Source organism: Ochlerotatus camptorhynchus, unplaced genomic scaffold (assembly GCF_037179485.1).
Source record: "Ochlerotatus camptorhynchus isolate MF236.1 unplaced genomic scaffold, CSIRO-AGI_Acam_v1.1 ptg000361l, whole genome shotgun sequence".
In the NCBI taxonomy this organism is placed as follows: Eukaryota; Metazoa; Arthropoda; class Insecta; order Diptera; family Culicidae; genus Ochlerotatus; species Ochlerotatus camptorhynchus.
The window spans coordinates 8,674,903-8,696,828 of NW_027040849.1; the positions used below are offsets into that span (position 1 = coordinate 8,674,903).

General features: G+C 39.8%; 1 protein-coding gene and 1 pseudogene across 3 annotated transcripts in view; both read left to right on the forward strand.

Moving 5' to 3' along the window:
* The window catches only part of LOC135709598 (uncharacterized), a 28,546-nt pseudogene extending 18,983 nt beyond the window's left edge, over positions 1-9,563 (forward strand).
* dpr12 (defective proboscis extension response 12) overlaps positions 1-21,926 on the forward strand; it is an 852,041-nt gene that overhangs the window by 300,901 nt on the left and 529,214 nt on the right. The window lies entirely within an intron of this gene.

The window sequence follows — 21,926 nt, forward strand, 5'->3', positions numbered from 1 at the left end:
TCTCTCCGCGCATCAGACTGTTATTTTTCAATAATTCCACATCATTGTAATTTCATACCTTCCTCCTTCAAGATGAATGTTTAAGGTACACATACTTTGCTAGCTGACAAAATGGGGTCATTGCTGTATAATTATTCTCTTTTTGCAGCCTTCATTCAGACTGGATCTATTGATTTAAATTATTTGAGTTTTCTTCCAGCTCTTTGATGACGGAACATCATTAGATTTATACTGTAATGATTCACTCTTACAGCTTTCACCCTGGTTTTGTCTGTTGATTTGATTTGTTTGAATTGGTTTTCAGCTCTTTGGTGTTGGCAGTCGCGGGCGATCAATTTTGCTCATGCTCATGCTCTAAGTTTATTTGCAGCATTTCGATGATGGAACGTCTTCAGATTTATATTATAATGGGGCTTATTACGGGTGTCACATCACGGTGAAAAGTTGTCACTTGTCGTCACGGTGAAGTGATTCCCATTTGATTTGTACGGTAATCACGGCTCTTATTCTGAGTATCACTTGCTTATCACCGTGTAGTGACACCCGAAATAAAGCCCAATGATACACCCTTTGGTTTTGGCTTCGGGCAAATCCAAGTATAATGCATGATAACACTGATTCATTTAAAACCATGGTCGCATCACTTATCAAGGTGAATCCTGATCCAACGAACCCAACTTACTAACAAAATCTCCTTTTCTGTGTCTTTTGTTGGGGTGCAGAGGTAAACACGGCCCACAAACAACAAATGTCACTCTAATATTCCTTCCCTACTCCCACCTGATTGCAAGGACGTGGCCGGCGCCGTTATTGATCTACAACATATGGAGTCACTGAAACTTGTACAATGAGAATGGACGGTCACTCCCAGCCCCATTCAGTTGATTCATTGTACAATTTCACTGATTCTGATCAATCACGGAGTGCAGTCAATCCAAGCTAAGCTAGCTATTGGTTATCCTATTTGTATAGTGTTTATAGTACTATATATCTTTCATTATTGACTTTACATCATTTAATATTATTGTAAATTACATTTTATTATACTTAATTCTTAATGTTAGCTATTATGAGCGGCTCCAGGGAAGCATAGTGTCAGCTTGAAAAGAAATCTGAATCGTTCATTATCTGTTTTGTAAAAATCTTGTGTTTATTGTATCTTGTTACATGGCATTATAACGCATTTTCAATATTACATTACATTTAAATAAGTATTAACCCGGTTACACACATTTCAGGTCATCCAGGTCTTAAATAAGATGGGATCCGTTCCTTTTATCAACAGTTGTGAATATATGAATTATCGCGTATTTCTGTTGTTCATTACATACCAGGTGAGGGCTTAATCATGTTTTGCCATCTAGTGTTTTGGTTTTGAGATGCTCGATAACCTTAGAGGGATCGGTTTTGCTTAATGAGCAGAACATCATGCGTTTAATCCCAAGCTCTCCCACAACATAACACAACACAAACATATCAAATATCATTCTAGCTAAAAATATTTATTTGCATAATATAACCTGGAAATTTCAGGGTTACATCTTCCTTATTTGGAGCTGAGGAGACATAGAGCTGCATCATATTGTATGTAAAATAATTATTATTTTCATTGCGGAATACCAGTTTTTTGTATCCATATAAATGTATTTTCATTATTACGTATTTTAATGTTCTGATATATTTCATTTCTCCATTACATATATTTACTATATATATAAACAAATACTGGTTTTGGAGGGAGCATCAGGGTATCATTTGACCTGGAACTGGACGATTGGAGTGGTATGACTACCGGAGTCTAGGAGGGAATAAACACTATCATTTTCTTTATCCTACCGATTCGATTGTGATGGTGTGAATTCTACTCCAACAGTTTCATGGAGATTGACACGCCCTTCTTAACAAACCATCCTGTAGGAAGCTTAATAAGTATTGCGAATTGCGTTATTCGATTTGTTGGATCGTATCGTTGGAAGGAGATTCTTAAATTCCCGTGGATTTCGCGTAAGTGTCTCTGCTTACGGGTCCACCCCACCGTTTTTGGCCCTTCATACAGCGATATTGTGAATTCAGATCGGTAGCTCAATATGATCTTGCTATTAAGTGGAGCTGCATACAAGACAAGATCTTCGAAGGGATGGTGGCTACCTTACATACATACATACATACATACAAGAACAATTGGAGATCTTCAGAGTTATATCTAATCAACCTGAAGTCTCAAAAAAATATCCAAAGGATTTTATGATAACTTTGAATCAACTAAAGATGTTCGGTATAATTTCTGATGAATTTAAAATCTTGAGGGAAACCCTTAACTATTGATCTTAACTATAATTGTAGAACAACCTGTAATCTTGACAAAAAATCCAGAGGACTTTATGGAGATTTTTGATAAAATGAAGATCTTTGAAATATGTTTTAATGAACCTGATATCTTGATAGAATATCTCGTTACCTTGTAACTTTTCCATAAAAACAATTAATACTGAATGAAAAATCGTAAGTCTTAATCAAAAAGTTTCAAAATGAATATGAAGGGTGATACGGTCAAAATTTGGTCAATAACAACTTGACGTATTTCTTTCAATTTTGCATTTAAAAAACCTGAACACCCCTCATTTTGAAGGTGTGTGTGTGTAGAATGTTGCTCCTATTTTGATTTTGGAATTCACTCTTCAGTTGTCAAAATGCCGTCCAAGCAAGAAGAGCAGCGTATCAAAATTTTGCTCGCGCATCGCGAAAATCCGAGCTACTCGCACGCAAAGTTGGCAAAATCGCTAAAAGTTGCCAAATCAACCGTTACAAATGTAATTAAAGTGTTTGGGGAACGTTTGTCGACAGCCAGGAAGTCTGGATCGGGGGGAAATCGAAAACCGGAAGCCGCTGAGACGACAAAGAGAGTTGCCGGTAGTTTCAAGCGAAACCCTAACCTCTCTCTCCGAGATGCCGCAAATAAGCTGGGTGTATCGTCTACAACCGTGCATCGAGCCAAAAAACGAGCCGGACTATCGACTTACAAGAAGGTAGTGACTCCAAATCGCGATGATAAACAAAATACGACGGCCGAAGCGCGATCCCGGAGGCTGTACACGACGATGCTGACGAAGTTTGACTGCGTGGTAATGGACCACGAAACCTACGTCAAAGCCGACTACAAGCAGCTTCCGGGACAAGAGTTTTATACGGCAAAAGGAAGGGGAAAGGTAGCAGATGTTTTCAAGCACATGAAACTGTCAAAGTTCGCAAAGAAATATCTGGTTTGGTACCTGTGGCTTGAAAAGCAGCTTTTTTTTTTTTTTTTTTTTTTTTTTTTTTTTTTTTTTTTATAATAAAGACTAAAAAAAAAAAAAAAAAAAACTAATTGAACTTGAAAAAGAAATTTAATTTGATTTTTTAAATAAACGATTTCACCGATTTACACGCGTTTTCCCTTGACCAAATTTTGACCGTATCACCCTTTATGAAGATTGTTTTTCAACCGAAGGTCATTGGAATAATTTATGATTAGCCTGATATCTTGCGAGAATATCCGGGAGACATAACTTGTAATGATGGAATGTTGGAGATTTTCTGAAATATACGTAATCAACGTAAATTCTTGAAAGAATATCCAAAGGACTTACTGGAGATCTTTTATCAACTTATGGTAATTGAAATAATTCCTGATCAACCTTCTATCAAGTCTAGAAAATAATATTTAATGAACTTAATGGAGATATTTAATCAGCTGAAGTTCTTTGATACCTTTCCTGATAAACCTGATATCATTAAAAACAATATCTGAGAAACGTGACCTAGATTGTTGGATCGTTGAAGAACTTCAGTAAAATATTATAAACCTGAAGTCTTGAAAAAATATCCAATGGACTTTACAAAGATCCTTAATGAAAACAACCCGAATTTGGGAAGAAACCACCCAGATCGGTCAAAACTTCAAGAGATCGGTTCAAATAAAAAAGATAACTTAGCAAAAATATGCGTCATAACAGGTTTTTAAAGTGCCTAGAATAAAAATTTCGACATTTAAAGAATGCCGATTGTCTAGGGGCCACCCTAAACTGCTTGTTTAAAATAATCATAACTCATGAACCATAAGTGATAAAAACGTTGTGCCTTGAACAAAGTTGCTTTGAATTGATTGTTCTACAACTTTTTACAACACTGCTTTGGTGTATCTCAAATACTAAAAAAAAATTGTATTTTTAATTCACAAATTTTATAAAGCACCTTAATTTTACGAACATAAAAATATTGAACAAAAAATATGAAGCAACTTTCCGTAAGAAACCATATACCTAAAACTGACGGTTTGGGCGCAAACTTTTTTGTCTTCCTAAATACGGCTTCGGGACCATTGTGCATAGGTTTGGGTTCTACTTCTTTTTGTGACGTCTTGATTGTCAAGTTTTCTTCGTACAACTAAAAAACATCTATTTCAACTGTTTTTTTTTTTGCCTATTTGCAACAATTTTGTGGTTTTGGCCAACTTTTGTTCTAAGGGGAACCACTGTGTAGTGTAATCGTCGCTAGAGCTATTCCACAGCCGCAGACAGCATATGATCAAGTCAAACGAGCACTCTTTTGCATTCCACAAATCCCCTCATCCATCAATGTATGAGGTAGGTAAAGGAGTGGGCATTTGATTAATATTGTCGCATTAATGACCCTACGCTCAATTTCAACTTGTGTAAAATTTTCACACTACCGTACTCTAGCGGAACTATACATCTATCCCAACTCTGGAAATCGTAAACTTCACGTATGAAGTAACAAAACACTTTGGGGATTCTGTCATTAGTTATTAGCCATTATTGGTGGATGCAAAATCTTCGGTCATATTCCGAAGGTTTCTGAAAAAAAATGGTAACTGAACCGAAGCTTGCACACAGCTAACCGACTCCATTTATTGTCTTTCAAAAATGTTCATATTCCGGTATCATACATTCAGATAACTCCAAAAAAAATTCAAAACTTTCCAAACAGTCCCAAGCAGTCACTTCAATTTCGATTCCACAATTGATAAAATGCATCAATACAAAAAAACTCACTCATTCATCCCATCCAAAACCGTGGGTACATCTAGCGTTCACTCGTCGCTGTGTGGAAAAAAAAACTACAGTATAGGTATAGAATAGAAGAAAAGTACAAAACCGGCCATTCGATTCGAATTTAGATTCGCACACACCCCGACCGGAAGAGATCAGGGAAATACATGAACATGAATTTCGTTCCCTCGACAAAAAAAGGAGAGAAACGGACGCCGAGAGGGGAAGGACACTGCAACTAGAGTGCAAAACGATGATGATGATGTCTTTCTCGGAAAATAGCTTTTGCAGCATACACATTTCATGTGATGCATGTTTTTCCGGGTTCCACCGGGCTCGGCAGGGGGAAAATTCACCTGACTGAGCAGAAAAGAAAAAAACTGAAACGAAAATCGAGCACATGCTCCATGTGGCTGCGGCGTGGTGTTTGATTCAGGAGAAAACCATCCAATTGCCTAATCAAGATGGACGGACATGTTCTCCGGTTCCGTAGCTCTCCGGTCGTTGCTGTACGGTCAGGAATGAAATTGAATAGAACAGAGAAACTGCTCACAAACTGGAATTGGATAGCTTTTTTTTTGCCCTTCTTTCACTCGGTGCATTATTCCGGAGTACTTGTCCCGGAGCAGATCGAACAATTAATGACTTCAAATTGACTTGTTCGGGACGCACTCAATCCAAGTTTTTCCCTCATCTGATTTTCTCCTATTGAATCGGCGTGTGATTTATGATTATTGCCAAACGAATGCACCATCATCTTCGCCACATATTTCAATTTATTCAATCACAATAAATCATTCCAAATTCCCGCTGATCTATTTGTAAAAGGGTGAAATTTATACATAATTTATAAGGCAAGCCCCTTGTGCATGGCGCTGCCGGTGGAGTACCCTTTCTCTCGTTTTGGCTTTGAAAAGAAATCTCTCTGCGCTATTAAAGTATTTATGGGAGCTTCATACACGCCCGGAATGCTTTTCTAAACTGGCAGCAAATCGGCCCTGCTTTAATGCAGAACCTACCCCGACGCCGCAGTGGGAGATTCAGCAGACATCGACGACGACGACGACGACGACGACGACGATGACGACGCCAGGCAAGAAGCAGAAGCAATTGGAACGTGCCAGGAATACCGTAGAAGGCCTGACGCTCTCAACCACGCCCGATCACGTTTTCATCCTTGACGCTGTGGCACACATAGAACTGGCTCTCGGGGAGTTGTTCTAGACCTAGAGAGTCGAGTCCTAGTTCCTTCTTCCTTCAACATTGAGCGGTTGATCCTTGCCGATTGTATTGATTCTGCTTTTGAAAAAAGCGATCCATTTTTCATGGAAATTTTAAATCGACGCATTAAGGATTAAATAAATACAGCCAAGGTATCATTCAGAAAAACGACTTTCACAGCTAGACTACATTGTCAGAATCACGAGAAGATGATTTGAATACAAGACAAGGGAGGGGGTGGGGGGGGTCTGCTGCTTAGAATTTCACTCGTCGTTCAGGATGCGAATAACTCGAAAACATCAACCGCAGCACAGCCAGGGTGGCCTCGAGAGTCTCACTAGCAGCAGCGGTAGAATTACGAGTGAAACTAAGCACGAATTAATTTTATGACTTTGCACCGAACAGAAGGCAGGAAGACGGAGTGGCATTGCTGGGGGAGAGGAAAGGATGTGTAGATTTGTTTGCTGCAGAGAACACGAAGTAGGAGGAATGATCTCCCTGTGAATTATCTTTGCCGCATTGTTGGAAGATTCTTTCTGTCTTGTTCTTCTTGGAAGGATGCCACTATTGGCTGAGGAAAATGGAGAATTGTTTGAAAAGTTCCTATATGTTAAAATGGTTGAACCACCATCTACGGCAGTTTTTCCGCAATACCCCCTCACGAGAGAAGCTCATCAAATATTCAAAAAACGGTTTTTTATTTCAAACGAGTAACCAACAGTGGTTTTGAAATACCTACCTTTAACTCTTGAAACCCTACACGGGAATAAATCGAAAATCCGAAATAAGTCAAATGACTCATGATTTATTTATTTTATTTAGTTATTCATTTATTTATTTATTTATTTATTTATTTATTTGTTTAATTAATCATCTGACTGTTGTCTACATGAAATATCTTAAAAACTATACCATTCATGCGTTTCTAATACGATTCAAAAAGCGAGCAGAAAGTTCCCCAAACAATTCTTCAATAGCCGTGAACGTACGTATCATAGTTGTTAGTGGTTCGTTGTAACCGAATGCTGTTCGATGGTATCGTGGTTGGAGTAGGGTACCACTTCGTAATGTTCTCGGCGGCACTCGGATATCTAACAGCGAAAGAAGACTCACGCAGTCAACATCCCCATTCAATAACTTGGCAACAAATGCTGCCGGTTGATTCTTCCGTCGACGTTCCAGGGTTTCCAAACTCAACAAATTGCAGCAATCAGAATACGGCGGGAGATTTTGCGGATCGCGCCACGGTAGGTTACGCAATGCCATTCTGATAAACTTTCGCTGAACACCTTCGATCCTCAAGTTCCAGGTCAACTGATGAGGAAACCAGACCAAGGAGGCGTTTTCCAGGATAGGTCGAACAAGGGAGCAATAAAGAGCTTTCAAGCAGTGTGGGTCAGAGAAGTCTTTTGATATTTTCGACATGAATCCTAACTGACGGTTATAGCCTTGGTGATCACAGCTGTACGGTGGAGGTTAAACGATAATTTATTATCTAGTAGAACGCCTAGGTCGCTGAACTGGTCGGTTCTTTGCAGTATAACACCGTTGATGGCATAATCGAAAATAATCGGCTGCTTGATGCGGTAAAACGACATTACCATGCATTTTGGTATGCTCACGGTAAGCCTATTCCGATTGCACCAACTAACGAATAGATCCAATAGCGATTGAAGACGAATACAAGCCTCAGTACATCGCACCACGAAATACAGCTTTACGCAAGTAACCCCAAGCATTATATCATTGCACATTAACATCTTTATATAAGCAAGATTAATGTAAACTTCCTTTAAATCTACATGTTAAATGCCAAAGACATTAAATTGACATTGCAAAGACTTTGAAGCATTGTTGCAAAAGGACATCTTAATACGCTTTATATCGCCATTTGATGCTACAAATTAATGTTTTTCTGCATTAATTTGGCTAATGCATGTTTAATCTTAAAAGTTGCCCTTGAGTTTTATAAAAAGTTTGATGGAAAAGCTACACTGCATCTTTTATTTTGATTCTATTTTTAGAATTTATAGGTAATGAAGCTTAAATATGGATTGTAGGAAGAAATGGCAAATGCTGCTGAAAAGTGGTAATTTTAGAAGAAAAGTTAAAAAATATCGTAATACAGTGGTTATCAGACCATTCCAAGCAGCAAATCAACCGATTCAGAAAGATATTAATTCCACTATAAACGTACCTGGTCCGGTGTTTAAGTTTCCGGAATATATTCAAGATCAGTCCGATATATCGTCAAATGAAGAATCACCCACATCTCAACCGGAACCCAGCAAAAACAATTACTTTGAAGATGTGTCCATGCTTAGTTCAGATTCTGAGAGTTCTAGTGACGAATCATTGAATCAGAGTTGTATTGTACCACCTATGGACTTTGAAAAATCTGAGGAGGAACCGGGGATCTCCAAACATTTTTGCGGAGCTGGGGTATTGAGCATAATATTCGGCAGCATGCCATGAAACCGTTGTTGCAGAGATTAAATCAACTGGATTCAAAAATACCTACGGATCCACGTCGTCTATTATCAACGCCGCGGAATAAGAAGCCTATATCATCTATAGAAGGAGGCCAATACTGGCATCAAGGGATTGGTAAGATGATTAAGATTTTGGTTTTTTAATCATTTGTTCAAAATGTAATCCTATACTATGCCTTTCAGAAATTTGCCTTAGACGGTGCTTCACCAATTTGAACGAATCATGTTCAATTTTTGATCAACATCAACATTGATGGACTACCCTTGTTCAATAATGGAACAGATCAAGTGTGGCCAATTTTATTCAATATCCATAGTATGCCAGAAATCGATCCCATGGTCATTGGTGTCTTCCATGGCCGCTCGAAGCCGAAGAAAATCGAACAATTCCTGGAGCCGTTTGCGAGCGAAATCCTTCCAATTTTGGAGAATGGATTGGTAATTAACGGGTTTAAGATGCTTGTGAAAATTCGAGCATTTATTTGTGATTCACCTGCGCGAGCGTTTATAAAAGGTATTATTTTCAATCCCTTTAAAACATTATTTTAGTAACACTTTCTCTTTTATTGTAGGGGTAGTGAATTTAAACTCATTACACGGCTGTTTAAAGTGCTGCACAGTTGGTCATCATTCAACTTTATTACGAACTAACATATTTACCAACACTTCCGCAATTTGTAGAACTGATTCTGGCTTTCGAAAATGGATGTATGAAGGACATTATCAACACTACAAGATTCGGGAAAATGGAAAGTTATTCAAGCAACCAATCATTACTAAAGCTACCGATAGATATAGTTGAAGATGTCATAGTATCTGACTCGCTTCATCTACTTCATCTTGGAGTTATGAAGAAACTACTTCTTGCATACCGAGATGGTCACAATGGTCTGGACGCAGCTAAATGGTCGAAAGATGACATCAAATCCATTTCAAAACAACTGGACACAATTCGTTTACCATTAGAAATTCATCGTTCTGTACGTAGCATAGAAACTGTAAACCACTGGAAGGCTTCAGAATGTGCTTCGTTTTTAAACTACATAGGTATCATCCTTCTGAAACAATTTCTTAAAGAAAGTCATTTCATACATTTTTCAAATCTTTTCTGCGCGGTAACAATTTGCTCTAGTAGCTATTTCCATCGTTTCCTACCAGTAGCTAAAATATTATTCAAGGATTTCATTACTAACTACCACAGACAATTTAATTCAGCCACCAGTAATATCCACAATTTAGCTCATGTTGTAGATGAGGTTCAAAGGTTTGGTGCTCTACCTTCGATTTCATCCTACCCATTTGAAAACCATTTACATCAAATTAAGAAGCTTGTTAGGACAGGGCGATTACCATTATCACAAATCATTAATCGTTTATCTGAGAAAAGTAGTTATAATCCAGATCTGAAAGACAAATCAGTGCCTTATCCTTCCTTGAAAAATCCATTTAAAGAGGACAATAATAAGTATTCCATCATATAATTATCGAAAAACTTCACATTGAAAAATTCGTTTCCGGATAAATAGTTTTTAATGAATGACAAAACGATTGTCGCAATGAATTATGCAGATTCAAATGGAATCAATGGATCAGAGCTATTACGATTTGATAACCTGTTCATGAATCCCTTACCATCAATGAATATTCTTGTTTTTTATTCATCAGACATTACCTGCAAAACCCAGAAGATGTATGTATGATGTTACAGCAAACTCTATGCAAATTAGTTGTTATAGTTGTTAACAATGAAGTCGTTTTTGTACCTCCTCATCATACTCTTCCATCTACAGAATGTATGTAATTGTTCAAATAGAAGCTCATATAAACATTGTTTATTTTTCAAAGTAAATGAATTCACAACATATTATTAAAAGAAAAATCATTGGACCAGTTCGAATATGCATTAGAAACAAAATTAAATGCGAGAATATTCGCCATAAGGTTCTGCCTTGAATGATGACTCCTCTTCTAGGAACTCCTCTTCAATTTCTTGAGATCGTCTTTGGCCCTCATTAAGTTCATTTGGATCGCATTGGGAATCTTCACTAAACTCTCGGTCATTCTCAAGCAAGTCATTTGCATTTTTGACACGCCGATTCCTGGCCACTGGCATACGTAGACGTTTGATTTCTTCAAGTCTTTGCTTCGAATTTCGAATACATTGTTTGAGAAATTTGTGGCAAGCCTTAAAAGTAAACATTTCATCAGCGTGGAAAACAACTTGAAAAAACAGATCGATAAATCTGTCATATTTCGAAAATGCAATCTTCATTTGCGGGTTACCATTTGCATCTTTGCTCTTGCTAACCCCTGTCCACGACACTTCACGTAGAAATCTACGATCCACAAAGTAATCAATTAGCTGTAAGCACACAGTTTGACCGTTTCCCGTAAAACGATGCTTTCCATGGATTTTTGACAATGATTTGATCACGTTTTCAACAAATCTTTCGTCCATGCATCTCTGCTCCAATGCTTCAACATTCCTGACGGGATTTAAAGAAAACTTGTTCACCTCAGTTTGATCGTCCTCCGCATGTTCATGAGAAGCAATAACATCAAGTTTAGCGTTGGCTTGAAAAAGCATAAGCATTACCTGATTCAACTGGTTTTCCATGCTAACATTACGTTGGTCTTCCTTCTCAGCAATAACATTAAGCTTTGCATTAACTTGAGAAAGAGTGACTATTGCCTGACTCATCTGTTTTTCCAAGCTCTGCAGTCTACCAGACAACGATCCTGACAAAAGGTTTGCGGTTGATTCAGCAACTATAGACTTGGAAAGGTTCTGTGAATAATCCAGCAACGGAGTTGCGTGAAGTGTACCATGGTTGGTCATCACGGAAGAATCCAGCATAGAAGCAGTAGGAGCATCATTGATTAGAGCTGATGTTGATAGAAAATCATTCATTTGCACTGAATTTTCTCTGGATGTAGATGCTGTTTGGTTGAGAATCTCCGAAAACAACTTTGCAGCTCCTGTGTCAAATTGAGTAGGTTTCTGTGGTACAAATTCATCCGTATCAGAGTACATCTTCATCAGCTTTTGTTCCTTTTGTGCCTATAATGAAAACCAGGTGATTAGTAACATAAGAAAGATGTATCGATTCCAGAACGTTTTATTTTGCATCGGAATGCCGCAAGCGATGTTCTGTCAATCCCAACCGTTGGGTTTTTTTGCCTGTTCCAATAAACGATAACCTGCTGCTTTCACTGGTCAATAGCACAAATCACCTCCGTCGGATGCAGTCAACTTATAAGGAATACCTTTATTCCAGCCATTTTTGGTGACCCAGTTAGAGGACAAAACGCAAAGGTATGTTTCCTCCTCATCAAACGAACATTGAACAACCGAATACTTATTTTGAGTCATGCTGAAATGGAGGCATCATTGTTGAATCTTTAACTTGATAGTTTAGCTATAGTTTTACCTGAAGATTTGCGTTCTAATAGTCGTTTATATCAGAAAACTGAAAAAAAAGTACAGCACACAAAGTTGGGCTCTTGTTTTGTTTTTTTTTTTTTTTTTTCATTGAATGTCAAAATTCAACAGTGCTTCCGGAAACTTTTTTTTTATTCATATTTTTGTGCAGGGGTGCCAAGTCTTCAATTAGTGCAATGTTACTATATAATGCAAATAAAGAGTATTATAATGCTACCATACGTAAAATACGAGGAAGTACTGGAATCAAGTTTAACCCGCAAAGACCTGCAAGTCAGGTACGAGCAAACCCACGATGTCAACCGATATGATGTGCCGAGTTTGGATAGCTTAACCAACAGAATATCATGGTTGATCGTATCAAACGCGGTCCATATAGATGACGTCTACTTGCGCCCCATTCTCCAGTTGTTCGAAACACGTCGTGGTAAAATCCAGGAGATTTGTAGTAACCGAACGTAGTAAGATCGTAGAGTGCAATATATCACAGGGCATTTAGAAATCCTTGAAATACATGCTATATACTTGTATAAAGTTTGCTATTCGATAAAAGCACACATATGAGTAGAACTCGATGTACCTAGAGAGTTGAGAATAAATTTTTACTTTTGCGCAGACCATATATCGAAGCAGACGGTTTTTGGCTTCTCACCAATCCGATATCGCAACCACGAATGCGGATTGCACGCAACAACCACCAAATGAAAAGTATTATGATCCCATAGCCTCGGTCATAGAACATTATTTGACAGATTCATAATCGGCTAACTGTTGCTGGACATGTAACAGGAAAATGCTCCAGGAAATGTGAGGAAGGAATAAAACCTATCATGTGACAACCAAAATTACTTCAAAATATGATAACCAAATCATTTGGTCATTTTGAGCGCCGTGGACCACACTGGTCAGTTTCGGCCATGTCCAGATGCCCCGGGAATAAACCGCACCTGGCATGAATTAAAACCCATCATGCAAAGTAACGAATTTTGATTTCATCAAATTAAATTCCAAGATATAAGGAAACAATACAACATCAGTAATACGTCTCATTCAAAATCTATTCTTGGCTTGCTTTCGACGTCCACATGAAGTGGAACAAAAACATGTTTTATGATGTGAGAAAGGTATGCCACCAACGATGGCTGACCCTATTATTTACGTACGGTGGAGACATCTACAAACTAAGGTTTTCTGTCTAGATACTCGGGGGGTGGTTTAATTGCACTTGACACCAAACAAAGCATGGTACGCAAGCGTACTACTGCTCCTGCATCGGAGGGTCCTAGTAAGAAGGCCCAAACGGATGCCAGCGCTGCTTCGGATGACGCAGCAAATCGGCTGCTACAGAGCAACCAATTCTCGGTGCTCGGAGTAGAAAATGGCGGTGGTGACGCCGCTGAAATTGTCAAAAAAGAACGGATTCTCCCACTGTTCACCCCGATGAAGGACGTCACCCAGCTTAAGGATGAGCTGGCAAAACGCAAATTGTTCCCGCGATTCAATATCTCGGTCGGTCGGTGACCTGCTGAAGAACAGCACAGTGGAGTTTTACACCCACGATTTGCCTTCGATGAAATCATTGAAGTTTTACGGGACTGCTTTCGTACGAAGCGGCTGCCTTAAAAGATGAACTGGTGCGGCTCGGATTAAAACCAGCGGCAGTCCACCCAATGAATTGACGGCCTATGCCCAATACCAACTGTTTCTGGTCCACTTCATGAAGGGCTCCACCACCCTTGCTGCGCAGAAGAGCAACATACGTGACCTGTTTCAGGTCATTATCGACTGCGAATTCTACAAACCGCAACACCGTGATGTGACCCAATGCACAAGCTGCCTCTCCTTCGGCCATAGCACGAAGAACTGTAATATAAAACCACACTGCGACAAGTGGGCCATAGCATAAGCCCACTTGACAGCGACCTGTATGTTCAAGCTGATGACACCGAGCCATAGTGCGTGAATTGCGGCGGTACTCACCGTGCCACTACTCAGGACTGCCCCAAGCGAACAGAATTCATCAACATCAGGAAGAAGGTGGCAACTAGCAACCAGGCAGGCCGATATCGAAACAAACATACCTACACCACCAGCCATCTCGGATGAACAATACCCGCTAATCCAGCCTCGTCGCCTGGTCCCAAATCTCCCACCGCTTTAACTCAACAATCAACGAGCCATTCCCTCAGCTCAACACCGCCTCACTGCCGCAGCGGCCCTGCCAGATCATGTTTCTGCCTCGACGCCTGGACTATCGTATGCCCATGTTGCCTCAAGCGATTCAGTTGACGAATCTCCTTTCACATCGCAAGAACTAGTAACGCTGGTTGCAGAGGTGATCGTCATCCTGCGAACCTGCAAGAATCGATCTGAACAGCTTCATGATGCCTTTTCACTCGTCACCAAGTACGGACCGTGAAGCTATAATAAATGCAAATTGGAACGCTTGCTCTCTGACGAACAAGCATAGAGAGCTAATCGATTTCATCAACATCAAGGAGGTCGACATAGCTATTTTCACCGAAGCGCACTTGAAGCCCGCACTGAACGTATTCCTTCCCGACTTTCGGCTCGTCAGACTTGACCGCACTTGCCCCGGGGGTGGAGGAGTGGCCATCGCTGCAAGACGGAACATCAGTTGCCGGCTGCTACCAAGCTTCCTGCTGAAAACAATTGAAGCCATCGGAGTGGAGGTGAGCACATCACTTGGCCCAATCACCATCATCGCGGCCTACTAATCCAAGCAAACCAACAGCAGGGACGGGTCGTCAGTGGCCCTCCGAAAAGACATCATCAAAGTTACCCGGAGGAGCGGAAACTTCATCATCGCTCGCGACCTAAGCGCAAAACACCAAGCTTGGGGCAACGGTCAGAGCAATCGAAACGGCACCATCTTGAATGAAGGCCACTATATCATCTTGGCCCCGGACACTCCCACCCGGTTGAGTCGGTCTGGGGTCCATTCGACCTTCGACATCTTCGTAAGCAACATGGGACACAACATCTCGCAACCTGCGGCATTCCAGGAGCTGAGCTCGGACCACTACCCAGTGGTGGCCGAAGTAGGCTTCTCGGCTAACAGATTTCAAGCATCCCGGTGTGTCGACACCGCCGTCGACTACGAAGTTACATCCGGACGCCCCCGAAGACGTTGACGTTGCGTTCCTTGGAGGAGTCGATATCCCGAGCCAGGGAACAACACGTGCCAGTATCCAGTAAACTTTATCAGACTCCGTAACACCATGCGTAGGCAGTACCAACGTACAACGTGGTCTTCAACATTGCAACCGTCTAACAAATATAATCCAAGCCAGGATGATGGACCTCACAAATGAGGACTTTAGTAAGGCTTGTACTCGAAAAAAATGCCGCATTTTTATCCGTGTGTAAATTTTTTATCCGTGGGTAAAAACTGATGAAAATTTGGATATAACTAGCTTGGAGTGAATTGTTTACATGTGCAAAATTTCATAACAATCGGTTCAGTGGTTATTGAGATGTAATCGAAACAAGAAGAAAATCGCCAGAGAATTTTGCGCGCCGTCATGGAAAATCCTACTGCGACCATGAGATGGATCGGAAGACAACTGGGAATCACCCATACAACTGTGTCTCGGGTGGTAAAATCGTTTAAGGAGTCCCAGACGACCGAGCGGTGGGCTGGAAGTGGAAGAAAATCGAAGACAGCTGACCCTGTGAAGGCCCGGAAGGTGTTGGATTATTTCAAGCGTAATCCGAATCCGCTTCGTGTATTCAAGGTCCGGAAGGCACCGAACCGGCGTGATCAACAAAACACGGCGACCAAATCCCGCGCAAGGAAGCTATATCGAGAGTGGCTAACGAAACCGATGTGTGTGGTTATGGATGACAAAACCTACATCAAGGCAGACGCAAAGCAGATACCGGAGCTGGAGTTCTACGTTGCCAAATCACGGTTTGATATTCCGGAAGACATAAGGAAGAAGAAAGTGGACAAATTCGCCAAAAAATACTTGTTCTGGCAGGCCGTATGCCAATGCGGTAAACTAAGTAAACCGTACATCACAATGGGTACCATCAACAGCGAAATTTACCGCACCGAGTGCCTCCAGAAGCGTCTGTGGCCCTTCCTGCGGTCCCACGGAGGCGAGACATTATTTTGGCTGGACCTGGCATCATGCCATTACGCGCGATCGACGTTGGATTGGTACAGAGACAATAACGTTGTTTTTGTACCAAAAACCACCAACCCCTCAAATTCACCAGAGTTTCGTCCGGTGGAAAGATTTTGAGCCATAATGAAGGCCAAAGTTCAAAAATTGTCCAAGGTGTTTAAGAACGAGCTGGAGTTGAATAATGAATGGATGAAAGTGACCAAAAAGGTCGGCTCCACCATTGCACAAAATGTAATGAGGGGTCTTAAGGGAAAGGTGTGGGCTTTCAGCGATGGAAAGAAAATTGAATAAAGTAATTATGTCGAATCATAATCTATATGTATTAATTCATTCCCTGAAAGTTTTCAAGAAAATCCGACTTAAAATAAATTTTTGGCGAACATTTTTGTTTGGTGCATTTTTTTCAAGCACAGGCCTTAACAAAATGAGCTCTCTCCCAGATTGTGCTAAGCCTTTCTGGAAGCTAACCAAAATCCTTAAAAATAAGCCAAGACTCATTCCTCCACTTGTGCCGTTGAATCAACCCAATGATTCAGTAGCTCATCTGATAACCCCTGAAGAGAAAGCTGATGCTATAGGTCAACATTTCGTCAGTTCGCATAATCTCGGACTGAATATGCCAAGTCCATACGATACTGCAGTCCATCTAAAAATATAAACGCCCTAGGTTTCGACCAAATCCTGAATCTGGAACACAAACACCTGAGTTCCAGATTCTTTAACCATCTGGCACTGATTTTTAATCAGTGCCTAAGACTTCCCCTCGTGCTGGAAGTCAGCTAAAGTCATCCCCATCCGTAAACCTGGGAAAGATCCATCCTCTCCTTCAAGTTACTGACCCATCAGCCTTCTCTCGGGGTTATCCAAGCTGTTCAAAAGAGCAGTCTACCATCGACTTCTGGCATCTGCCGAGGAAAACAACATATAGGGTAGAGAACTACTTCGGCCTAAGCTCCCATTTTGGGCCTATCAAGCAGAAAACATCAAATAGATTCATGATTTTGGCGTTAACAGGTAAATTATGCTTTTGGTACGATTCTTTAGTTCGAATGTTACCGAACAAAGTCAATAAGAACGCGTGATATAAATGTTTGCACCCAATATTCTCAAAAACAAATTAAACGCTCCAATCGAATCAATTTTTAGCTTCATCCAATAGGCCGAAGTGAATTCATTGGCGTTTCAATGTCGTTTCAATGCGTTAGGCCGAGTTTAGAATCCGTAGGTCAAATTTGGCGTCAAGAAGCAGTGTAAGCTATTTCAAAATACCTCAACAATTTGTTTCTCTTTATCAAATCTATGTATTTCTGTCTTCGGTATTTGCAACTTTATATTTTTTTTTTTCCAGGGTGGATTGTTGGGCCTTCTTCAACCCCCTCACTGCTCTGTTTAGAGACCCACGCTGACAATAGGCACACCGTACTATGGCTACCGCGCCAGTGTTCGCGTCGCACCTCTTCATTTTGCACTTTGTCGAACTGGCCACATTGCCCAGCTGTGTTCATGTTTCAGCTGGTTGTCTTTTGTTATCATATGACTCGCGGAAGCGTGAGGTAGGAACTTGTGAAGACCAGTGCTAGGTATTCCGTTCCTTCCAGGTTGTCAACTCCCTATTTTGTAGACGACGGTAAAACGCTGGAAGTTGAAAGCTGAAGCAAATAGCAGGAAATTATAGAGTTCACCAGTGTTGAACCATACCCGAAGGAAATCAGCAAGGACTATAAGGAGAGCAGCCGACATCTAGCAGTAGCAAATTTCAAGATGAACAGCAAAAATTGCTGCTTGAGAAAACAAGAATAATGGAGGTCAAAAGGAAAATTGACGAACTTATTATGAAAAAACATACCATGGATCAGGCAACTATTGACAGGTATAAAACAGGTAGGGTCACCGGGAACAATTTATTTTTGACATAGGACTACGTTTTTTTTGGCTTGGATTTGGGTGCAAATCAAAAATTTTGTGATGAAATAGTGTCAGATTGTAAGCGCTTAAAACTTTACCATTTATTGATGGATTTCAATTCTTTTCACACCATTTGATTCAAAATTGATGTAAGATTCATTTGGTTTGAAGATTTTAGTAGTTTATCATTAGTAAAGTGTTAAAAATTGTTCCAATTTTTTGGTCGCAATCAACCGATCACGTGCTTGCTTGCTTTGACTATCGAGAGAACAGAGAGAGGTTATAAAATAGCTTACCTGTACGTTTTGTGCTAATACTACATTTTTTTTTCAGATCGTCTGTGGATGTGGTGGTAACTACATCGCAAGACGTCGTACACGGCCGATGAGGCTAACTCGAAATTGAGTAGGATTTCTCTCAAAATAGTAGAAAGTGGGATTACAATTTTATTCGGTTTTCCTCAAAAAATCTGCTTGAAATTAAGGAAAATTGTACGTCTGCTCAGTAACTCAAAAATGAGTCGAATTTGACTCAAAATTGCAGAAAATGGGGTTACACAGTGAATAAGAAAATTTTTCCTCGATATACCAGGACACACTTCATGAATACCCTAGAGCCCCGTAAAGATTGAATAGCTAAAATTACATTGAAACGGCACTCACTTTGAAATTGTTTAGTGGGTATCTCTGCAGTACCCAATGCACAGTGGTTCCCCTTAGAACAAAAGTTGGCCAAAACCTCAAAATTGTTGCAAATAGGCAAAAAAAAAACAGTTGAAATATAAATTTTTTAGTTGTACGAAGAAAACTTGACAATCGAGACGTCACAAAAAGGAGTAGAACCCAAACCAATGCACAATGGTCCCAAAGCCGTAATTAGGAAGATACAAATGTTTGCGCCCAAACCGTCAGGTTTCTTAGGAAAAGTTGCTTCATATTTTTTGTTCAATCTTTTTTATGTTCGTAAAATTAGGGTGGTTAATAAAATTGGTGAATTAAATATACATTTTTTTTTTATTTTTTGTGATAGATCAAAGCAGTGTTCTTAACAGTTGTAGAACATTCAATTCAAACCATTTTCTTTGAAGACACTACATTTTAATCTCTTATGATTCATGAGTTATGATTTTTTTTATACAAACAGGCCACCCACACTTAAATCAATTTTCTTTGAATATCTTTTCATGCGTTAATTTCTCGTAAAAACATTGTTCCAATTACATTTAGAACATTTGATGACGCATATTTTTGCTCAAGCAACTAGGTTACTTTCTTTTTGGATTAGAAAATTAAATGCTATTTTCTTTTAAAAAAATGGCTCTTTTCAATTGTCAATATCTTAAAATGGAGCAAACCGATTACCAAACATTTAACTTCATTGGAAACATAGTTTTTTTCTTAATTTTTTTGTAAAAAAATGCAAGAATTAAAAATTAAGCCGAGGAAAATTTCTTCTGAAGCAACCAAGTTGATAAACAGATTACTTGTGGCTATATTTGAGCTAAACAGTAACAAGAAACATTTCGAATTTTTTTAATTCGACTGAGTTACTTTTCACTTCTGTAGAAACTGGGTAAATTTTTCCTCGATTCTTGCTATACTCAAGCAGATTTTTGAGTGAGTACTCAGTTAGTAACCCCACTTTTTAGGATTTTAAGTTAAATGTTCAGTGATGTCATGGTGGCTAGGACTGGTATCCCTCAAGCAGTTAACGAGCATGAAAATAAACATTATTTATCATTATTTCCAATAAGGGCGCAAAGGGCCTGTTGTTGCAGCAGTGGATTCTGTTTTCGGACCTCTTCGAATCAAACTCGTTATTGTTGTTGTGAGTTAGCTTTAAGCTGAAATTCAATTTTATTTTTTTAACTTTTTTGTTGATAAATTTTACATTCTTAGTCTAACCTACAATTATTGTCCTCTACGTTAGTGAATCCACCGTACTTAAACAGCTTTTTGTTCCGATGTGTGTATCTATTGAATATTTTAATAATCAGATGTTAGGTATGTGATGGAAACATATTCAGGGTACTTACAGTAGGTTCTATTAATTAATTTAGCACAAATTCAGGAAATTTTAATACATCCAACAAGTCGTAATTATCTCTTGTTACTGTTTACTTTTAAATACAATTGAAAGGAATAAAATTACCTTTCTCTGCCCTATCGGAATAAACGCTTCGTAAGTCACCCATCTACGTGCCTTTGGTAACTTTTCGCGGGTGGTGCTGAACGTGCTGATCCGTGGTGCCAACAGGGTCATTCTAGTTGAGTAACCAGTTCCAAATTTACCATGACTTCACTGGTTTGCGGTTTTCATCAAAACTATACAGATGGATAAGGCCTATTGGAAGGAAAACAGTAAAGCTCAGAATTCGTCTTACAGGTAGCAATAATATGCCATTTTCTTTCAAATTATTTGCTTAACTTGACATCTTGACTAGACATAAGGGTTCTGCCTTTGGAAAAATTGTTCAAGTGAAACATACTTATTGGATGATGTACATCACACTAAAGACTGGAACGCGCAAAAATTGGTCGGCAAAAAGATCGTTTCTTTCAGCCAAAATTCATATCACAAAATCTTCTTATTTTTCTTTTGGTAGTTCAATTCATATATTTAAAGGAAAAAAGTTCGTTTATTCTTTTGGTTTGCCAATCTGAACTGCTGTGCCTTCCGCTTAACCCCTTCCATTAAATTTTGCACAGTGATTTCATCGAGCTTATTCGCCACCGAACGCCAGTTAGATTTAAACTGCTGCTCGTTTTTCAAGGATTTACTAGTTTATTTTTTTTTTAGGTTCCGTTTGACCAAGGCCCAATACCGTTCAATAGAGCGAAGTTCTGGGCTGTTGGGAGGGTTATGGTCTTTGGGTACCACAACCCCGTTATTCGCATCGTACCACTCGATTGCCTTTTTCCCATAGTGGCAGCTCGCCAAGTCCGGCCAGAACAGCACAAGTCTATTAAGTTGCTTTAGTCACTTTTCCAGGCACTCCTGGACGTAGATCTCTTGATTGATGGTTCCCGTAGTAATGAAAATGCCGCTTTTTAGACCACTCGTGCATATGACCTGCCAGACAAGATATGTGTTCGGGAACTTCGATAGTTTGATGGTTTTGAAAATTTCAGCTACCTTCCCTTTTCCTGATGCGGTATAAAACTCATGTCCCGGAAGCTGCTTGAAATCCGCCTTCGCATAAGTTTCGTCGTCCATGACAACACAGTTGAACTTTGTGAGCAGATTCGTATGCAGCTTGCGGGACTGCTGCTTTGCCGACGTGTTTTGTTTGTAATCTCGGTTCGCCACCTTCACCTTATTAAACGTCGACAACCCGGTTCGTTTCTTGGCCCTCTGCACAGTAGCATGGGAGACATTGAGCTTTCCAGCGACGTCTCGCTTATATTTCACCGCCACCTTCTTCGTTGTCGCTGCCACGTCCGTATTACGATTGCCGCCGCTTTCAGGCTTCATGGTGTTCGACAGACGGTCCCCGAAATCTATTAAAATCTTATTAAAACGTTTGTCACGGTAGATTTGGCCACATCCAGCAATTTTGCAAACTTTGCCTGTGAGAACGTCGGATTCTCTTGCTGCGCGAGCAAAATTTTGACACGCGGCTCCTCTTGCTTGGACGTCATTTTGAAAACTGGAGAGCAAAAGG